The sequence below is a fragment of the Pongo abelii genome, chromosome 1 (assembly GCF_028885655.2).
Source record: "Pongo abelii isolate AG06213 chromosome 1, NHGRI_mPonAbe1-v2.0_pri, whole genome shotgun sequence".
NCBI classification, from domain to species: Eukaryota; Metazoa; Chordata; class Mammalia; order Primates; family Hominidae; genus Pongo; species Pongo abelii.
The window spans coordinates 76,696,763-76,716,507 of record NC_071985.2 but is presented as its reverse complement, the minus strand read 5'-3'; the positions used below and the strand labels follow the sequence as shown (position 1 = coordinate 76,716,507).

Sequence of the window (19,745 nt, the reverse complement as noted above, 5' to 3'; positions counted from 1 at the left end):
ACAAATGGGATCTAATTAAACTAAAGAGCTTCTGCACAGCAAAAGAAACTACCATCAGAGTGAACAGGCAACCTACAGAATGGGAGAAAATTTTTGCAACCTACTCATCTGACAAAGGGCTAATATCCAGAATCTACAATGAACTCCAACAAATTTACAAGAAAAAAACAAACAACCCCATCAAAAAGTGGGCACAGGATATGAACAGACACTTCTCAAAAGAAGACATTTATACAGCCAAAAAACACATGAAAAAATGCTCATCATCACTGGCCATCAGAGAAATGCAAATCAAAACCACAATGAGATAACATCTCACACCAGTTAGAATGGCAATCATTAAAAAGTCAGGGAACAACAGGTGCTGGAGAGGATGTGGAGAAATAGGAACACTTTTACATTGTTGGTGGGACTGTAAACTAGTTCAACCATTGTGGAAGTCAGTGTGTTGATTCCTCAGGGATCTAGAACTAGAAATACCATTTCATCCAGCAATCCCATTACTGGATATACACCCAAAGGATTATAAATCATGCTGCTATAAAGACACATGCACACGTATGGTATGGCAGCACTATTCACAATAGCAAAGACTTGGAACCAACCCAAATGTCCAACAATGATAGACTGGATTAAGAAAATGTGGCACATATACACCATGGAATGCTATGCAGCCATAAAAAATGATGAGTTCATGTCCTTTGTAGGGACACGGATGAAGCTGAAACCCCTCATTCTCAGCAAACTATTGCAAGGACAAAAATCCAAACACCGCATGTTCTCACTCATAGGTGGGAACTGAACAATAAGAACACATGGACACAGGAAAGGGAACATCACACACTGGGGACTGTTGTGGAGTTGGGGGAGGGGGGAGGGATAGCATTAGGAGATATACCTAATGCTAAATGACGAGTTAATGGGTGCAGCACACTAACATGGCACATGTATACATATGTAACAAACCTGCACGTTGTGCATATGTACCCTAAAACTTAAAGTATAATAATAATAAAATAAAATAAATACAAAGTTCATCTTCATAATAAAAAAAAAAGTTTACCCAAAAAAAAAAAAACCCTAGATGATGAGTTGATAGGTGCAGCAAACCACCATGGCACATGTATACCTATGTAACAAACCTGCACATTCTGCACATGCATCCCAGAACTTAAAGTAAAATTTAAAAATAAATAAATAAATAAATAAAACGGCTAGAAGAAAACGTAGATGTATTTTGCCATGACTTTGGATTTGTCCATTTTTCTCTGTGTTATGACACCAAAAGCCCAAACAGCTAAACAAAAAAAATGGATAAATTGAACCTCAATTTAATTAAAATTAGAAACTTTTGTGCTTCAGAAAAAATAAATGTTTTGTACCTTAAAAATGTCTTGTGCCCTTTGGCCCAGTAATTGCACCACACGTGGAAAGCCATTTTAAGTAAAGATTATGAAATACTAATGAAAATTGCCTTCTATGTAAATATGTTCACTGCAGCATTTTTGTAACATTAAAATATTGGAAAGCAACACAAGTGCCCAATAACAGGTAAATAATTATAGAAAGTGTAGGGTATCTACTAAATAAACTATTATGCATCTTTTTAAAATTATGCCTCAAAGAACAACAAAAATGCTTATGTTGTAATATTAAAGTACAGTATCCTTTGGGGATTTGTTCCAGGACCTCCCACTGATACCAGAATTCACACATGCTCAAGTCCTTTATATAAAATGGCATTGTATTTGCATATAACATATGCACATCCTCTCATATACTTTAAATCATGTCTAGATTACCTATACTACCTAATACAATGGAAATTTTATGTAAATACTTGTTATACCGTATTGTCTAGGGAATGACAAGGAAAAATAGCCTGTACATGTTCAGTGCAGATGCAATTTTTTAAAATACTTTTTATCTGCAGTTGGTTGAATCAACAGATGCAAAGCCCATGGTTAAGGAGGGCCAACTACAAAAGGAGAGTGAAAACAGAGAATGTACTGTGGCTATAATAATATGTAAAATATCAAAAAAAAAGAAAAGCAATGCAAAATTAGATATAGTTGTCTATTAGAGCAGGGTTTTAGGGGATTTTTTTCACCTCATATACAAGTGGAAAACAAATTTAACAACTGTAACAAACTTCATGTAATATGAGCACCTTCTTCAGTTCAACAGGCAATTATTGAGACCCAATAAATATTAGGCGGTAAGATAGGTTCTGTTATCTGTAAACAGCCTTCTGTGTTGCTACTAAGAAATTTCAAGAAGAAACGTGTTTTTTTTTAACCATGAGACATTTGAGTCTCGACCACAAAAAAAGAAAAAAAAAATGCAGGAACATTTTACGGAGATATACCAGACTCAACAATTTAGTTATGCACTTCCTTAAAAATGCCGGTGTCATCACCTGTAGTCTAGATGTTTTTCCCAAAATAAGCAAAATCAGTGATGCATAAACTCTACCCTTTCTTCAGTCATATTTGTGTAAAGTAAACAGATCAGCTCCTGTCCATAGGATTTGTTCAGGCCATAAGGGAGTAACACTGGTACTTTCAAAAATAAAACCACAAATTAAAAACATAAAAACTAAATAAATCCAATTTGGAGAAAAATAGGGAAATTCTCAAATAGCAACCCACCTTGTTGACCAGAAATGTTCATAACTGTTCAAAAGCAATTCAACATACTCAAAAATAATGATTACCATTAATGTTGACTAATATTGGTATTAATAATGCTTTCACTAATTTTTATTATTTTTTATTTCACATCACAATTTTAATACTAAATATTAATAATTGACAATATTAATGGTATATTATATATTGTTATATATGTTTTGTTGATGATTAATATTAATACTAAGTTAATATTAATATGGTTGCACATAATTTTTTCATTAGTCTTCACAAAATAATACCTAATTTTATAAGTGATAAAACTGAGGTTCAAAGAGGCTACATAATTTGCAAAATGTCCAGCATCTGGAAAAGGTCAAAGCATTTTCTAACAGAAAAAGCAGATGTTGCCAACTTGCTTAGTCATATCCTGTGCTTCAGCACTCTGCCTCCCTGAAAAACTGAAGCTCCTGAAATACAGTAGAGCACAAAGCAGGTCCTAACTGGATATTAATAATTATAATTATGACTAGCAATGTGGTTCCAAAATTATAAATTTTAAATCTGATATCTAAGCATAGTGAAAGTGCATTGCAAAGGAGAAGAAATATAGGTAGAAAAAATGTATTTTAATCTAGTTAAAATGTCAAACTTCAGTATATTCTTACCCCTACTTAGCAAATTTTAGTTCTTTACTTCAGATGCCAATTTAAAATAATATGCTTCTTTCTTCTTTTCTTTTCTTATCTTTTTTTTTTTGAGACAGAGTTTCGCTCTTGTTGCCCAGGCTGGAGTGCAATGGCGCGATCTCGGCTCACTGCAACCTCCACCTCCCAGGTTCAAGCAATTCTCCTGCTGCAGCCTCCTGAGTAGCTGAGATTACAGGCGCCCACCAGCATGCCAGGCTAATTTTTATATTTTTAGTGGAGACGGGGTTTCACCATGTTAGCCAGGCTGATCTTGAACTCCTGACCTCAGGTGATCTGCCCGCCTTGGCCTCCCAAAGTGCTAGGATTACAGGCATCAGCCACCTCACCCGGCTTTCTTTCCTCTTTTCAAAACACAGAAAGTAAAAGATTTCTAGTCTCAGAATGTTGTGCCTTTCAAATTCATATTTCAGTACTTCCAGTTTTCTGATCGAGTCTCAAACTTCTGTTTTTAAAAGCAGTATTGTATTTTGGTTTTCTTGGAAAACACCACTGGGAAGGTACATACACACTGTTATCACAATGACGCATCTTCAAGAGGAAGTGAACACATTTAATTAGGACATGAAAGATATGGAAACCTTAGTAGTCAAAAATAAAACTAGGCACTTCAGAAAGGAAATCTAAACTACTTTCCTTTCAAAAGGACTAAAAGAAAGTTCATCAAAATAAAGAGCCAACACATGAAAATAGCAAAGTGGTTAATGGTGTCCCTTCGTCAAAACTTTTGGAATTTAACAAAGATTTTTGTTCTTTAACTCAAAATTGGCATCTCCTTCAGGGGGCAAGTTACTATCACTTTTACTTACTTATCTCTAGGAGCCTTAAGATAAAGAGAAAAAGTTTGCAGTCAGAAGACATGAGTTCTATTTCTTTTCCTGCAACTTGACCAGCTGTGTAAAATAGAGAAAAGAACAGATTTCTGCCTGATTTACAGAGCTATAATGCCTCTCAGACATGATAACAAAGGTGAAACTTCTTTGCAAATAACAAAGCTCAAGATCAGTGGTTCTCAAATGCTTTTGTTCCCAGGACATATTGGCCAATATCTGGAGACATTTTTGGTCGTCATATCTCAGAGTGCAGGTGCTACCTGGCATCTAGTAACTGGTCCAGGCCAGTGGTGCTGCCAAACATCCTACAATGTACAGGACAGCTTCTTACAACAAAAAAATTACCCAGCCCAAATGCCAATAGTGATAAGGTTAAGAAACCCTGCCTCAGACAAATGTAAACTACTCCCAGCTTCTCAAGCAATGTCTGGGGCCTAGGGACATCTCCTAGGTATGCCTGAATGACTGTAATCCTGAGCAGAAGTTCACTGTCCTCTGATCCAGCTGCTCTCACTCAGCAAGAGTGAGGAAGCAAAGTAGTCCTTCCCTTTCTGTCATAGCCCACAGCCCGAGGAGTGAGTTGCTGCACAAGGGCTGAGGGGAAGACTAAGAAACTCTTGTCTGACTCAAACTTACTAACACTCACTTTCCCTAGCTGCCTTCCAGGGAAACCAACTGGTTGAAAACATACTCTCCAAATGGATTGAACATGTAGCTACTCAGGAGGCTGAGGTAGGAGAATTGCTTGAACCTAGGAGGCGGAGGATGCAGTGAGCTGAGACTGTGCCATTGCACTCCAGCCTGGGTGACAGAGCAAGACTCTGTCTCAAAATAAATTAATTAATTAATTAAATAAAATAAACATTTGTTGGGCCAGGTGCAGTGGCTCATGCCTGTAATCCCAGCACTTTGGGAGGCCAAGGCGGGTGGATCACAAGGTCAGGAGTTCAAGACTTGCCTGACCAATATGGTGAAATCCCATCTCTACTAAAAATACAAAAAATTAACCATGCATGGTGGCATGCACCTGCAGTCCCAGCTACTCGGGAGGCTGAGGCAGGAGAATCACTTGAACCTGGGAGGCAGTGAGCCAAGATCAGGCCACTGCACTCCAGTCTGGGTGACAGAGCAAGACTCCATCTAAAAAAAATAAATAAATACATAAATAAACATTTGTTGCACATCCACCTGCTTTCCGTTGAGGAAGATATAGAAAATATACATCTCCTGTTTAGTAAATAAAATCTCTGCCATCACCATATATAAGTTTAGAATTTAGTAAATGACACAACACAAACAACCAGTAAAGAATCCCAGACAATTCTGTTCATTTAAAATTATATGCGATATCATGCAGTGGCCAGGATAAAGATATGGATCAGAAGAAATGGAAAGGCCTTCAGGACACAAGGGGCAACAAAGGAAGGGTGGCTAGGATAGGCGTAGTTAATTGTATGTTTCAATATGAATTGGCAGAGGGTACACAGACATTTTGGCAAGCCTTATTCTGGGTGTGTCTGTGAGGGTGTTTCTGGATGAATTAACACTTGAGTTAGTAGTCTGAATAAAGCAAATGGCCCTCCCTAATGTGGACAGGCCCATCCAATCAGCTGAAGGCTTGAAAAAAAACATAAAAGCTGACCCTCTTGCAAGTCAGAAGGAATTCCTCCTACCTGCTGCCTTCACGTTGAGACATCAGTTTTTCCTGTTTCCAGGCTCTGCTATAGACTGAATGTTGGTATCCCCCAAAACTCATATGCTGAAGCCCTAGCCCATAATGTGATGGTCTTTGGAGGTGGGGCCTTTGAGAGGTTATTAAATGAGATCATGAGGATGGGGCCCCCATGATGGGAATAGTATCCTATTCCCATCAGAAGAGGAGATAAGAAGAGGAGAAACCAGAACCCCTCTCCCTCCAACTCGTGAGGACACAGCCAGAAGGCAGCTATCTACAAGCCAAAAAGAGGGCTCTCAGCAGAACTCTACCATTCAGGCACCCTGATCTCAAACTTTCAGCCACCAGAACAGTGAGAAAAAATTTCTGTTTTCTAAACCACATAGTCTATGGTATTTTGTTATGACAGCATGAGCTGACTAAGATAAACTCAAACTGAAACACAGGCTTTTCCTGTGTCTTAAGTCTGCTGGCCATTGGACTCCAGCTACATCAGCTCTCCTGGTTTTCTGACCTTCAGACTCATATTGGAACTATATCAGCAGGGTTCAGGGTTCTCCAGGGTTTCAGGGTTCTCCAGGGTCTTCAGCTTGCTAACTCACCCACCTTCTAGATCTTGAGACTTGTCAGCCTCCACAATCATGTGAGCAAAATTCCTATTAACTAATTAATTAATTAATCCTACTAGTTCTGTTTCTCTGGTGAACCCTGAGAAATGAATTCTGGTATTAAGATTGGTTCTAAGGAAACAGAATGCTAAGGATTCATTTTCTTAATTGGTTGTGGGGTTTCTAGAATTGTCTGTCTAATCTGATTAGATTTAAAGACGCTAGTGACTATTTTTAGTGGTAAAGAGAGGACTGATAGTCCATAGCATAATCTGGCAATAGGGAGACACAAAATATCTGCATTAAATACTCCCAGATAACCACTTATAAGAAGCAAGGATCTAAGTGACTACATATTTCAGGTATTGTTCTCAAATTAAAGAATATAATGACATTCGCCAGTTGATCCTACCAAGGTAAAAGAAAATGATGAGCCTAAGTTCTCTGCTTAAACTGTGCAAATAATGTGAAAGCTTCTATATTTGCCCTAACTGAGTTCCTTATGTTCTGTAGCCACAGGGCTGAGATTGATTAAAATTAAACATAGAATCTCATCCTACAACTGGCTGAATTACAACACAAGTTGAACTTTCAGGCTTATAGGCTGTCTACTGTTAAAATGATTAGGAAGTAGTGAAACCCTGAAAGTTGGAATGGGGATGTGTGAGAAGACCCTGATGAAGCTGGGGACACTAGGCCCCTAAACTGATGAGTCTTCTTTGCCAGTGGAAGAGGTATCTCCACCACAGTATGAGAGAATTATCCTTGCCTTGCCTAGAAAATTGTAATGGTCTCCCTTGAGGCCGTTGCCTTTCAAGAAATGCTGGCTCCCCTCAGGGGACCCACTCCCACCACCTCTTCGCTTCTAGACTTGTAACTAGACTTAAATCCCAGCAGGCCCCTAAAGGTGAAGTACAAAGTGTGACCCAAGAGGAGGTGGTCTGCACTCCAAAAGAACTACTCAAGTTTTCTCATTTATACAAGCAGAAATCAGAGGAACATGTGTAGGAATGGACATTGAGTTTGTGGGATAATGGTGGAGGAAACATAAAATTGAATCAGGCCAAATTTATTATACGAGCTCACTAAGCAGAGATTCTTCATTTAATGTTGCAGCTCAGGGAGTTAAAAAACTCCCTGACTCTAACTGCTTGCTTAGTTAATTAGAAGAAACACAGACCAAACAGTGGCCCACAGAGAGCAAGTTGGAAATGCCAAACCTGCCTTCTTTCAATGTAGAGAAAGAGATTCAAAGGTTTAAGGAGATTGGAATGTTAGAGTGGATATGTTACTTAAGATCTACTCACTCATAATGAGAGGCTCTAGAAGGCACATCTTGACTGTGAGAAATAAATTTGTGAGAGGAGCCCTGGCATCTTTCAAGAGCTCTGTGATCACTCTTCTCTGTAGGCCAGACATTACAGCAGAAATAGCCCCCACTGGATTAGGATACCTAAATGCAATGGAGGTAACAGATCCTGGGGTGGCAGTCAACAGCCAAAGGCAAGGGGGATGTGATACCATAATAAACAGCAGAGTCAAGGCGGCAGTCAGGCCCATCTAAGGCACCAGCTGTTCCTAGAAATGAAATAGATGGGAAACACACTAAATTTGAGTAAATTCTTACTTGATCTATATAAGCAGAAATGTTCTAGGTCAAGTGAACAAAAGTCTAATCTGAATGAGAAAAACACAGGGTGATGGCCCCTCTATCATTTCTAGATTTAAGCCAGTTAACAGATCACAATCCCTTCAATTAAGAAGAGGCAGGTCTTCTTGAGGAAGAACTCTGGTACACTGCTTAAAATACACACTGTTACTATTTCTACCAGCCTTCCCTAAAGTAACCTACAGCATTTAGCCAAGGTTACTATAGATTGGGGGAAAGTAAATAATCAGACCTTTCCAGGACTACTGAACACTGGCTCTGAACTGACAATAATTTTCCAGGAGAACCAAAACGTGACTTTGATCCCTCAGCCACAGTGGAGGCTTATGAAGATCAGGTCATCAATAGCATTTTAGTTCAGGTCCATCTCACAGTGGGCACAGTGGGTCCTGACCCCATCATGTGGTTATTTTCCTAGTTCTAGAATGCAAAATTAAGACAGACATACTCAGTAGCTCACCAAATCCCCACATTGGTTGCCTAACCTGTGGAGTGAGGCTATTACCGTGGGAAAGGCCAAGGGCAAGCCACTGAAACTACCTAGGAAAACAGTAAACCAGAAGCAATACTGGATTCCTGAAGGATTGCAGAGATTACTACCACCATTAAAGATCTGAAAGACACAGGGATGGTGATTTCCACCACACTCCCATTCAATTTGCCTATTTTGGCTGTGCAAAAGACAGGTGGATCTCAGAGAATTACAGTGTATTATCCTAAGTTTATTCAGATGGTGACTCCAATTGGAGTTGCTGTACTAGATGTGGTTTCATTGCTTGAGAAAATCATCACATTCTCTGGTACCTGGTATGCAGCTATTGATGAGGCAAATGCCTTTTTCTCTATATCTATTATCTAGGAACACCAGAAGCAGTTTCAAGCAGTTTGAGCCCACAAGGCCAGAAATCCACCTTCACTGTCTACCTCAGGGGTATAACAACTCTCTCTGGTCCAGTGTCACAATTTAGTTTGCAGGGATCTTGATTTCTTTTCCCTTCCACAAGATATCACATTGGTCCATTACATTGATGACATTATGCCAATTGGAACTAGTGAGCAAGAAGTAGCAATACTCTAGACTCTTGGTAAGACATTTGCACATCAGAGGGTGGGAAATAAATCCAGTAAAGATTCAGGGGCTTTTACTTGTGAAATTTTTAGGGATACAGTGGTATGAGGCATGCGGGAGATATAGCTTCGAAAAGTAAAGGTCAGTCATGGCTCCTACAACCAAAAAAAAGGCACAATGATTATTAGGCCTCTAGAGTCTAGAGGCAACATGTTTCTCATTGAGGTGTGTTACTTCCGCCTATTTACCAAGTGACTTTAAAAGCTGCTAGTTTTGAGTGGGGCTCCAAAAAAGAAAAGGCTCTGCAGTAAATCCAGGCTAATGTAAAAGCTAATCTGCTATTGAGCCAGGTGATTATGCAGATCCAACCATACTTAAAATGACAGTGACAGATAGGAATACTGTTTGGAGATTTGGCAGGCTCTTATAGGTGTATTGCAGTGCAGGCCCCTAGGATTTTGGAGCAAAACCCTGCAATACTCCACAGATAACTTCTCTTATTGAGAAACAACTCTTGGCCTGCTACTGGCCTTAATAGAGATTGGTTGCTTAATTATGGGCCACCAAGTTACCGTGAAACCTAAGATCCCCATCATGAATTGGCTGTTATCTGACCCACCAAGCCATAAAGTTGGGTGTGCAAAGCAGCACTCTATCATCAAAGGGAAGTGGTAAATACAAGGTCAGGCCCAAGCAGGTCCTGAAGGCACAAGTATGCCCACTGCCCCCACTTCTGCTATACTACCCTCCCTCTTCTAGTCTGTACCTATGGCTTCACTGGGAGTTCCCAATGACCAGTTGACAGAGGAAAAGAAAACTCAGCCTTGGTTTACAGACAGGTCTATATAATGTTCAGGCACCACCCAAAAGTGGGCAGCTGCAGCACTATAGCCTTTTTCTAGAACACTGCTGAAGGATAGTGGTGAAGGGGAATCCTCCCAGTGGACAGAACTTTGAGCAATGCTCCCGATTGTTCATTTTGTTTGAATGAAGAAATGGCCAGACTTGTGATTTATATGGATTTGTGGGTTGTGGCCAATGGTTTGGCTGATGGTCAGCAACTTGGAAGAAACATGATTAGCAAATTGGTGACAAGGAAATTTAGAGAGGAAGTAGACCTCTCTGAATGGGCCAAATGCATGAAGATATTTGTGTCCCATGTGGATGCTCACCAAAGGGTGATCTCAGAGAAGAGGATGTTAATAGTCAATTGGATAGGATCACTTGTTCTGTGGGTAATAGTCAGTCTCCCTCTCCAGCCACTCCTGTCATTTTCCAATGGGATCATGAGAAAAGAGGCCATAGTGGCAGGGATGGAAGTTATACATGGACTCAACAACATGAACTTCTGCTCACCAAGGCCTAGCTGAAGACAACCACTGCCGACTTCACAATCTGCCAACATCAGAGACCAACCCTGAGTCCCCAGCATGGTACCATTCCCCCAGAGGAATCAGACAGCTACCTGGTGGTAGGCTGATTACACTAAATGGCTTCCATCATAGAAGGGACAGCTCTTTGTCCTCGCTGAAACAGATATTTACTCTGGAAATGGATCTGCCTTCCCTGAACACAATGCTTCTGCCAAAACTCTCATCTGTGGACTTACAGAATGCCTTATCCACTGTCATGGTATTTCACACAGCATTGTTTCTGACGAAAGAACTCACTTCACAGAAGATGAAGTGTGTCAGTGGGCCCATGCTCATGAAATTCACTGATCTTACCATGTACCCCACCATCCTGAAACAGCTGGCTTGACAGAATGGTAGAATGACTTTTTGAAGACTCAGTTATAGCACCAGCTAGGTACCAATGCCTTGCAGGGCTAGGGCAAGGTTCTCCAGAACACTGTATATGCTCCAAATCAGTGTCCAATGTACAGTGCTGTTTCTCCCATAGCTAGGGTCCAGGATTCATGGGTCCAGAAATCAAGGATGCAAATGGCACCACTCACTATTACTGTCAGTGACCCACTGACAAAATTTTTGCTTCCTGTTCCACAACTTTATGCTCTGCCAGCCCAGAGGTCTTAGTTGCAGGGGGTGGAATGCTACAATGATTCCATTGAATTGGAATTACTGCTGCCCAGACACTTGAGGATCCTCCTGCCTCTAAACCAGCAGGTAAAAAAGCAAGTTACTGTGCTGGCTGGGGTGATTAAACCTGGCTACCAAAAGGAAATTGGACTACTACTCCATGATGGAGGTAAAATCTGGAATACAAGAGATTCCTTCAGGCATTCTTAGTATTACTATGCCCTGTGATTAAGGTCAGTGGGAAACTACAACAACATAATCCACACAGGACTACTAATGACCCAGACCCCTGAGGAATGATGGTTTGGATCATCTCATCAGATAAAGAACCACAATCAGGCAGGGTGCAGTGGCTCACGCCTGTAATCCCAACACTTCAGGAGGATCACTTGAGCCCAAGAGTTTGAGACCAGTGTGGGCAACATAGTGAGACCTCATCTCTACAGAAAAATTTTTTTTAATTAGCTGGGCATGGTGGTGTATGCTTGTAGTTCCACCTAATCAGGAGGCTAAGTTGGGAGGTTCACTTGAGCCTGGGAGCTAGAGGCTGCAGTGAGCTGTGATTACACCACTGCACTCCAGCCTGGGTAACAGAAGGAGACCCTGTCTCAAAAAAATAAAAATAAAAAAAACAGCTAAAGGCAAAGGGAATTCTGAATGGGTAGTGAAAGAAGGAGGTAATTACAAACATCAGCTATGACAATGTGATGTTACAGAATTCAGTACTGTAATTGACACATTTCATCCTTATTTTGTTATGAATATGATTGTATGCATAGTAAAATTTATATATATATAAAATCTTTATTTTCTTCCCTCTCTTATTCTCTTCTCATGCAACATAAGATATAGTAACCTTATATCATAGTATTTAAGTATTGTTAATTTTACAACATAGTAGTTAATTTATGAGATATCAAGGAGAAGAATAAACATCACACAGGAATCTTACCTGCTTTTCCTGGGAAATGGTTAGTGTGCTTTTTGTTGTACATAGGATAGTTGTATCGTGTTAGGGCAAAATATGACTTTCTTTTTGTCTTTATTTGGACATTAAATTTATTTGGACATTATTTTAAGGAGATGTAGATAGGTGCCAAGTTAATCAGGGGTAGACTTGTGATAGCTTAATGTGTCATCTTGACTAGGCAAAGGTGTGCCTGGATATTTGCTCAAATATTATTCTGGGTGTGTCTGTACAGGTTTTCTGGATGAGATAAAATATTTGAATTAGTAGACAGAGTAAAGGTTGCCCTCCCTTTACTATGATGTGTGTGGGCCCCAATCTAACAGTTGAAGACCTGAATAGAACAAAAAGGTTAAATCTCCTGCAAGTAAAAGGGAATTCCTTCTGTCTGACTGTCTTTGAACTGAGACATCAGTTTTTTCCTGTCTTTGGATTCAAACTGAAACATCAGTTTTTCCCAGGTCTCAAGCCTAGTATCCTCAGGAATGGGACTACACCATCAGCTCTCCTGGATCTCCAGCTTGCCAACTGTAGGCATTGGGATTTGTCAACCTCCATAACACACACACACACACTATTAGTTCTGTTTCTCTGGAGAACCCTGACTACTATAGTAGGGAAAGAGAAATTGTATAGCAGAAGCGAAATGCAGGAAGCAGCACTAAGGATGGACCATTTGAGGTGATGAGCCTGACCCTCTAAAAAAAGGTTAAGCAATTTAATGGGTGAGGAAGTTTGTTTTTAGAAGCCTATATCCCCAACCAGTTCCCCAGGGCAGATAGATTTGTAAGGAGAAAAGGAGGAGAGATTGGCAGACCTCAAGAAATCTAGATAATCTTCAGGTAACAAACAAGGAAGCAGACACAGGTGAATGCTTTGGTTTCCCTGGAGGTCTCTCTCCCCAGCCATGGCCTGAGAGTGATAAAGAGGGTTTTAGAATGGGAATGAGGGGGAAGAGACAAAATAGATAGGTAGGATTTCCCTCTCCCTTTCCTTTTTTGTCCGTTCTCCAGGTTTACTAGCAATAAGATGCCCTGTCTGTGAGTGCTGCATAGTCTTGGTGATATGGTTTGGCTGTGTCTTCACCCAAATCTCATCTTGAATTGTAGTTCCCATAATCCCCATAAGTCATGGGAGGAACTCGATGGGAGGTAATTAAATCATGAGGGCAGCTACCTCCATGCTGTTCTCGTGATAGTGAGTGATTTCTCACGACATCTGATGGTTTTATAAGGGGCTTTTCCCTGACTTAACTCTTCACTTCTCATTGCTGCCGCCATGTGAAGGACCTGTTTGCTTCCCCTTCTGCCATGATTGTAAGTTTCCTGTGGCCTCCCCAGCCATGCTGTACTGTGATTCAATTAAACCTCTTTCTTTTTTTTTTATTTTATTATTATTATACTTTAAGTTTTAGGGTACATGTGCACAATGTGCAGGTTAGTTACATTATACATGTGCCATGCTGGTGCGCTGCACCCATTAACTCGTCATTTAGCATTAGGTATATCTCCTAAAGCTATCCCTCCCCCTCCCCCCACCCCACAACAGTCCCCAGAGTGTGATGTTCCCCTTCCTGTGTCCATGTGTTCTCATTGTTCAATTCCCACCTATGAGTGAGAATATGCAGTGTTTGGTTTTTTGCAAAAACCTCTTTCTTTGTAAATTACCCAGTCTCGGGTATTTCTTCATAGCAGCATGAGAACAGAATAATACACTTGGCAAACAGAAGAAATACCTTTCCTTCTTATCTGCTTGGGACAAACAGAGCCCACAGCAGTGTAGAAGATCAAACCATGAGCCAATGAGCTATGAAAGAAGACAGAGGAGGCTCAGAATAATTCGTGTAACTCCAAAATTTGAAAAGAGACAGCAGGTCTTTGTATTCATTAGTCAACAGACATTTAACAACTGTATTTAGCACAGGCCCCCTTGCCAGAATATGACTAAGGGCTGGTCACCCAGTGGCTTGGCTGCCACAACCTCCTCCCCAAGTGGGATGAGCTAATAAGAATTCTGGATGTGGAATCAGGAGACATAATTAAATCTCAGCTTGGCCACTTACTAGCTTGTGCCCCTAAGAAAGTTCCTGAGCATTTCTGGGCCTCAATGTTGTCACTTGCAGACAGGAGACATTACAATATTTTCACAGAACTGCTATGAGATATAAGTAACATATGTTAGTGGTATGCAATAAGCTTTAGACAAATACCAGATGAAGTCAGTGCCCCATAAATGTTGTTTTCCTTCCTTTTCTGTTGGTATGGGCTCTGATTTTTCGATTCTGGTGAAAGATTGCTCTGTGCTGCATTGCAGAAGCAACCTTACCATTTTCTACCCTAAAATCCCTGTCCCAGACCCCAAGTCCAGCATCCCAAAGATGCCTTTTCACCCCTTCTGGAAGTCTCAATGGCTCCAAGTACCCTCTAGATTCCTGCTCCTCCCCTTATTTGATTCCTTCTGTTTCTATTCTGCTTCTCTAGGTTATGGTCATAGCACAGTGTTGGACTTTCTGCTAACTTTAGGGTGATCTGATAAAGGTAAGAGCAAGGGCATTTGGTTGCCAACAGCCTCTCCTACTGCCAGGGGGGAAGGGGACTTGTATGATCTTATGAGCTTGGATGTTCCTCCAAGAGGCTTTCACCAGTAATAGGCACAGATCCCACAAGGAATCCTTGGTAAATCATAGCCTCAGGGTTAATCGTTAATCTCTCTGGGACTAGGAAATAACCATGAAATCTGCCTCTGGAAGGCCCAGTGTTCCTACAGGGCTATCCCTTCCCTGTATAACTGCTGGATGTCTGATTATTTTATATATGTTGATGATTAGCCTGCCCAGTGGATGTTCCCAGGTTAAGCAGCTCACATAATTTGAGGATAACAAGGATTCCCCATAAGCAAATCACAGCGTGTTATTACATCTTGTTTGTTATTTTCCCAATAGTGGAAATAAATTTTCATTCTTCCTTTTTAACAAAACCACAACACTAATGATGCATTTTGCAAAAAAAAATACAACCATCTTATGGACATATTATCCATTTCTCAAACACTTTATTCTGTTCAACAACTCTGTTTTCTCTTATCAACCACCTGTCCTAATCTCATCAGTAAAGGTTCCAAATTTCACCCTCCCTCCTCCCTGTTAACAGATGACCTAACCTCCTACACACTAAGGAAGCTGAAGCCATTAACCAAAAATTCCAGCTTTCCTCTCCTCCATTCCTAATGTCTATAATGTGATGATAAATGGGAACCAGGAAGTCCATAGCTCTGCAGAAGAGCCTTGTGTCTTGGCCAAAGAGAAAAGCCCTTCTGAGATACCTAGAAGTGATCATTTGGCAGTGGTGAAGGCACAGAGCAACATTATCTGGAAGGGAGAAGGAAAGTTAGTCATTACCACCATCAACAAAACATGCTTCTTTCCCCTTAGTAGAGTCAGCACTTAGCAAGAGTCTAAGGAAGAAGGTGCCACAATGCTCTGTGGTGGTGCAATAAGGGATCTCAGAAGGAATCAGGCCAAATTAGTTTTACATTTCCTTAAAATTTCTCACATCCTTGCCTTTGCATTCCTATCTCCCAATCTTTCATTCATTCATATGATCAATAACTACTGAAATTTCTATGTGCCAGCACTCATGTAGGTAGTGAAGACAGCAGTAATCAAAAATAGGGGAGTAAATGAAATAAATAAACATATAGTATGATAGAAGATGATATTTGCTAGGCAAAAGCAGGGGATAGGGAGTTCTGTCAGGGAAGGGAGTCATTGCAACTACAAATAGGATAGTCAGACAAGCCATTTCTCAAAAGGTGACATGTAAGCCCTGAAGGAAATGAAAGAGTTTGCCATGCAGATATCTGCAAAACCATTATAAGCAAGGGGAAAACAAGTGCAAAGACTCTGAGGCAGGAGACAGCCCAATGCACATTCAAGGAACATGGAGAAAAATAGAAATGGGAAAGGATATGGTGATGCAGCAAGGGAGAGACACTAGGGGTATTATTTCTCCCTTCTCTATCCCCTTTGCCTTCCTAACTCAACTGATTCTTCAAGATCTGGCTCAGATTATACTTCCTCCAAGAAGCCTTCTCTGAATGTCCCTCCCCAAACTGGATAAGAGTAACTCTTTTTCATACTCTCATGGCATTCTAAACAATCTTTTCTTAAGGAACTTACACACTGTATTCTGATAACATGTTTTACAGGTACTTAATAAGTGCTCACAAAATGTTTGTTGAAGGAGTAAAAGGATGGATGGATGGATGGATGGATGGATGGATAGATGAATGAATGGATAGATAAGATGGAATGAAATGGAAAGTGAATGAAAGTAGTGAAGACACTAGCTGAAGCTAACTTGAAAAGAAGTACTGACAATGGAAATAAAAAGGAACAGACAGGTGTTAGAGACATTATTGAAGTAAAATGACAATATCTGGCAACTTTATGAATACTAAAGTGGACAAGGAGAAAAAGAACTTTAAATGATCCCACAGGTTCTAGGAATTAAAAGGCTTAGGATGGCCATGTCTGATTTATTCATCCATTTTAACAGCCTTTTATTGAGTTTTTCCTAAATTTCACTCCCTGTGCTAAGTGCTGGTAAGGCAAAGCTAAATAAGTCATGATCTCTCCCATCAAAGGAATACAGAATACCAGCACGAGACCATACAAAGCAAGGCCACAATCCTACTGTGCTGAAGTAACATTGTAGTGCACTATTGTACAGCAGTAAATAGCACCTGCAGAATTTTTGACTCTTGAAGTTGGCAGTATGGCATGGGGGAAAGTGTAAGAGCTTTAAAGTCAAGAATCTTAGATTCCAACTCTGCACCTGAATATAGGAGACCTTGAGAAAACTGTTTAAACTCTCTAAGTTTGGCTCTCCTCATTTGCAAACAATGAGACAATAAAACATACTTTGTATGGTTGGTAATAAAATGTAAAGTGATGATATATGGGTAAACAACTAGCACGGTACCTTAGAATACTAGGAGCTTTAGCAATATCACTTGGCTTCCTTCTCCCTTGGTCCAAAGTTCAGCAAGTGGCAAGGTTGCACCATAAATCCCAGGGATTCAAAATTTGCATCAGTCTCACTTTCAGACATAAATTCAGTATCATGCTTACATTTAGTGTCTTCCATATTTTAGTCTGTACTGACATTTTAATAACCCTAAGAAAACACCTCCAACTTCAATATCTGGAGACCAAGTTCATTACGAGAGGACAAGAGGGAATAAAGCAGATACCAAATTACTTTTTATATTCAGCATAAAAATAATTTTAGAAGTTTTATACAAACTTCCAATGTTCAATTAGACAGGACTCTACAATCACCGAAGTATTTCCATTGAATCATTGGCAAAGTCATCTATAGAAGTAAAGATCTCTCCTCAAAGAGTTCATGCAACCTCTGTCATTGAAACAGTTCTTCCCTGTTATATCTGCAAGTCTGTGTTTCAATACTGAATATTTACATAGTGGTATTACTGAAATTTCAATCACACCTGCCACAGGAGAATTTGGGGGATCAGAAGTAAACATACTATTTGAATGTAGATCAAAAAGCTAAGCAGAGGTAATCTCCAATTAATGCAGAGGCCCTTTGTAATAAAAGAACAGAGGAAAATGTGCCTATAGCATAACAAAACCAAGATTTTTGTCTTTTTGCTGTTTCACAAGGAATAGGGTCAAAGAACAAGAGAAATAATACACACACCTCACACAGGACAGACCAAGAAGTTTTCTGGAAAACATTAATTAGTCCAGTGGAAAAGTGTGTTTGCCATCAAGTGTTTTAAGAGAAAAACTGGCTTTGGCATTGCCAATGCCAAAGAAAACCAGGAAGTTGATTTTATTCTGTAACCATTGCAATAGAGAAAGAGAGACCTCAGTATAGATAGACCTTGGCTCAATTCTGAAGACAACAATGAGTGGAGATTTACAGCCAAAAATCAGGCTGGGGGTCAGTAGATAGAAAATTATTAAGAGAAAATCCTCAAAGATAAATAGGATTCTGGCTAAACTGATTTGATAAGACTTGCTGAAGGCAGGCCAGGATGATCAGACATGGAGGTTGGGGAATGAGGAACCTGATCAGATAGCAAGGGTAAAGAATTTTCACTAAACCCAGCAGGATTCTTGAAAGATGGACCAAGAACAGAGCCCAAGAGTGAGGCCTAATCAAAAAGAGGACTTGGAGAAGCATAACTGAAGTTTGGTTAAGGAGAGAGTCTCGGTCATCAACAGAGAGTGACCCAACTGAAGTGAAAGCGACTACCATTCCCGGGGTACCCCTGACAAAAGGAGTCAGTGGGCCACCAGATGGAGGAAGACTCAGTGCGATCCCACTGGTATCTGAGGCAGCAGAGTGGTAAGTCCTAGGAATGGTCTGAGCCTGTCATTTCATTACCCCTAAGGAAAGGCAAGAGTGACCCTGAGGGCAGGGCCAGGGACTTTGGGTAGGGAGGATTTGATGAGAGCGCTGATGAGAGGGAATGGGTGGGACTGGAAGAAGTTTATGCATGTGGCTCACCTTCCTGAGGACCTAAAATGAAGCCTGATCCACCCCTCCCCACCCACTGTGAGGGAGTTAGCTCAAAGTCACCACTGATGATTCGCTCATCTCCACCCTCAACTCTGCACTGCTTTAGGACACTTAAGCAAGCTCTTCAGTAAAACAGTTGCTTGAACATCATCAGAAATAGGTATGCTATCCAGAAAAGAGACACAAGTCTTCAGATCAGAGCGAGTTGTAGGGAAAATACCTGCATACCCCACTATGGAATGTTAGACCACAGTACCAACCAGTGAGGACCACATAGCTGAAAAAAAATTTTAAATCCCTGTGATTTCTGTACCCACTCCCACAAAGGAGAGGTCTAAAATAAACCCACTGAAGGACCAAAAGGAGACTCCATCCATGTATTAATTGTTGCGTGTTCCCTACCTGGAAGCTGAAGTTACATAGCACTTTTCATACCGTGTGAAAGCATTCCTGGATGGTGTGGAGGGGGAAGAAACTGATGAAAATGAGAGTCTCCCTAAGATTCAGCAGTACAGATGCTCCAAAAACAGCTACCAAGGGAGAGATAAAGAAAATATAAGGAGGGTGTTAGTTTTCAAAAGAAAGGATGCAGTGGAGCATCTTTTAAATTATTAACCCACCTTCCTGGTATGGCAATAACTACTCTTGGGGAAATGTAATATAATCTCCTGCCCACCCAGAAAAACCTCTCCACAAAAGTAGAAGAAAAAGAAAGCCATTATATTATTGAATAATCATTAAACCAGAATGTGTTGTGCATCACAGGTAAACTAAAGAAATTGCAAAAACAGAAAGAAATCTCATCCATTTATACAGCCAAGCAGATGAAACCCATTCCACACATGTACTCAAGATAAACAATAACTAGTATTCAAGTAAGAGGACTTGATAGCAACATTTGTTATACATAGTTCCTCCTAAATCCACCTGATAATTGGTGTAGCCACGATATTTGCTAATTGATTTTATCCAGAGGAAAAATAAGTTTTTTGCATAC

General features: G+C 40.3%; 1 protein-coding gene across 7 annotated transcripts in view; it reads right to left on the bottom strand.

The window, feature by feature from the left end:
* The window catches only part of TNFSF4 (TNF superfamily member 4), a 304,073-nt gene that overhangs the window by 149,178 nt on the left and 135,150 nt on the right, over positions 1–19,745 (bottom strand). For 2 of the 7 annotated variants that reach the window (XR_010137660.1, XR_010137669.1), the window contains one exon: positions 5,050–19,278. The exons of the other annotated variants lie outside the window; for them this stretch is intronic. The gene's annotated coding sequence lies outside the window, so the exon portion shown is untranslated. Of the gene's footprint in view, positions 1–5,049; positions 19,279–19,745 lie in introns of those variants that run through there. 7 annotated transcript variants of the gene reach the window in all.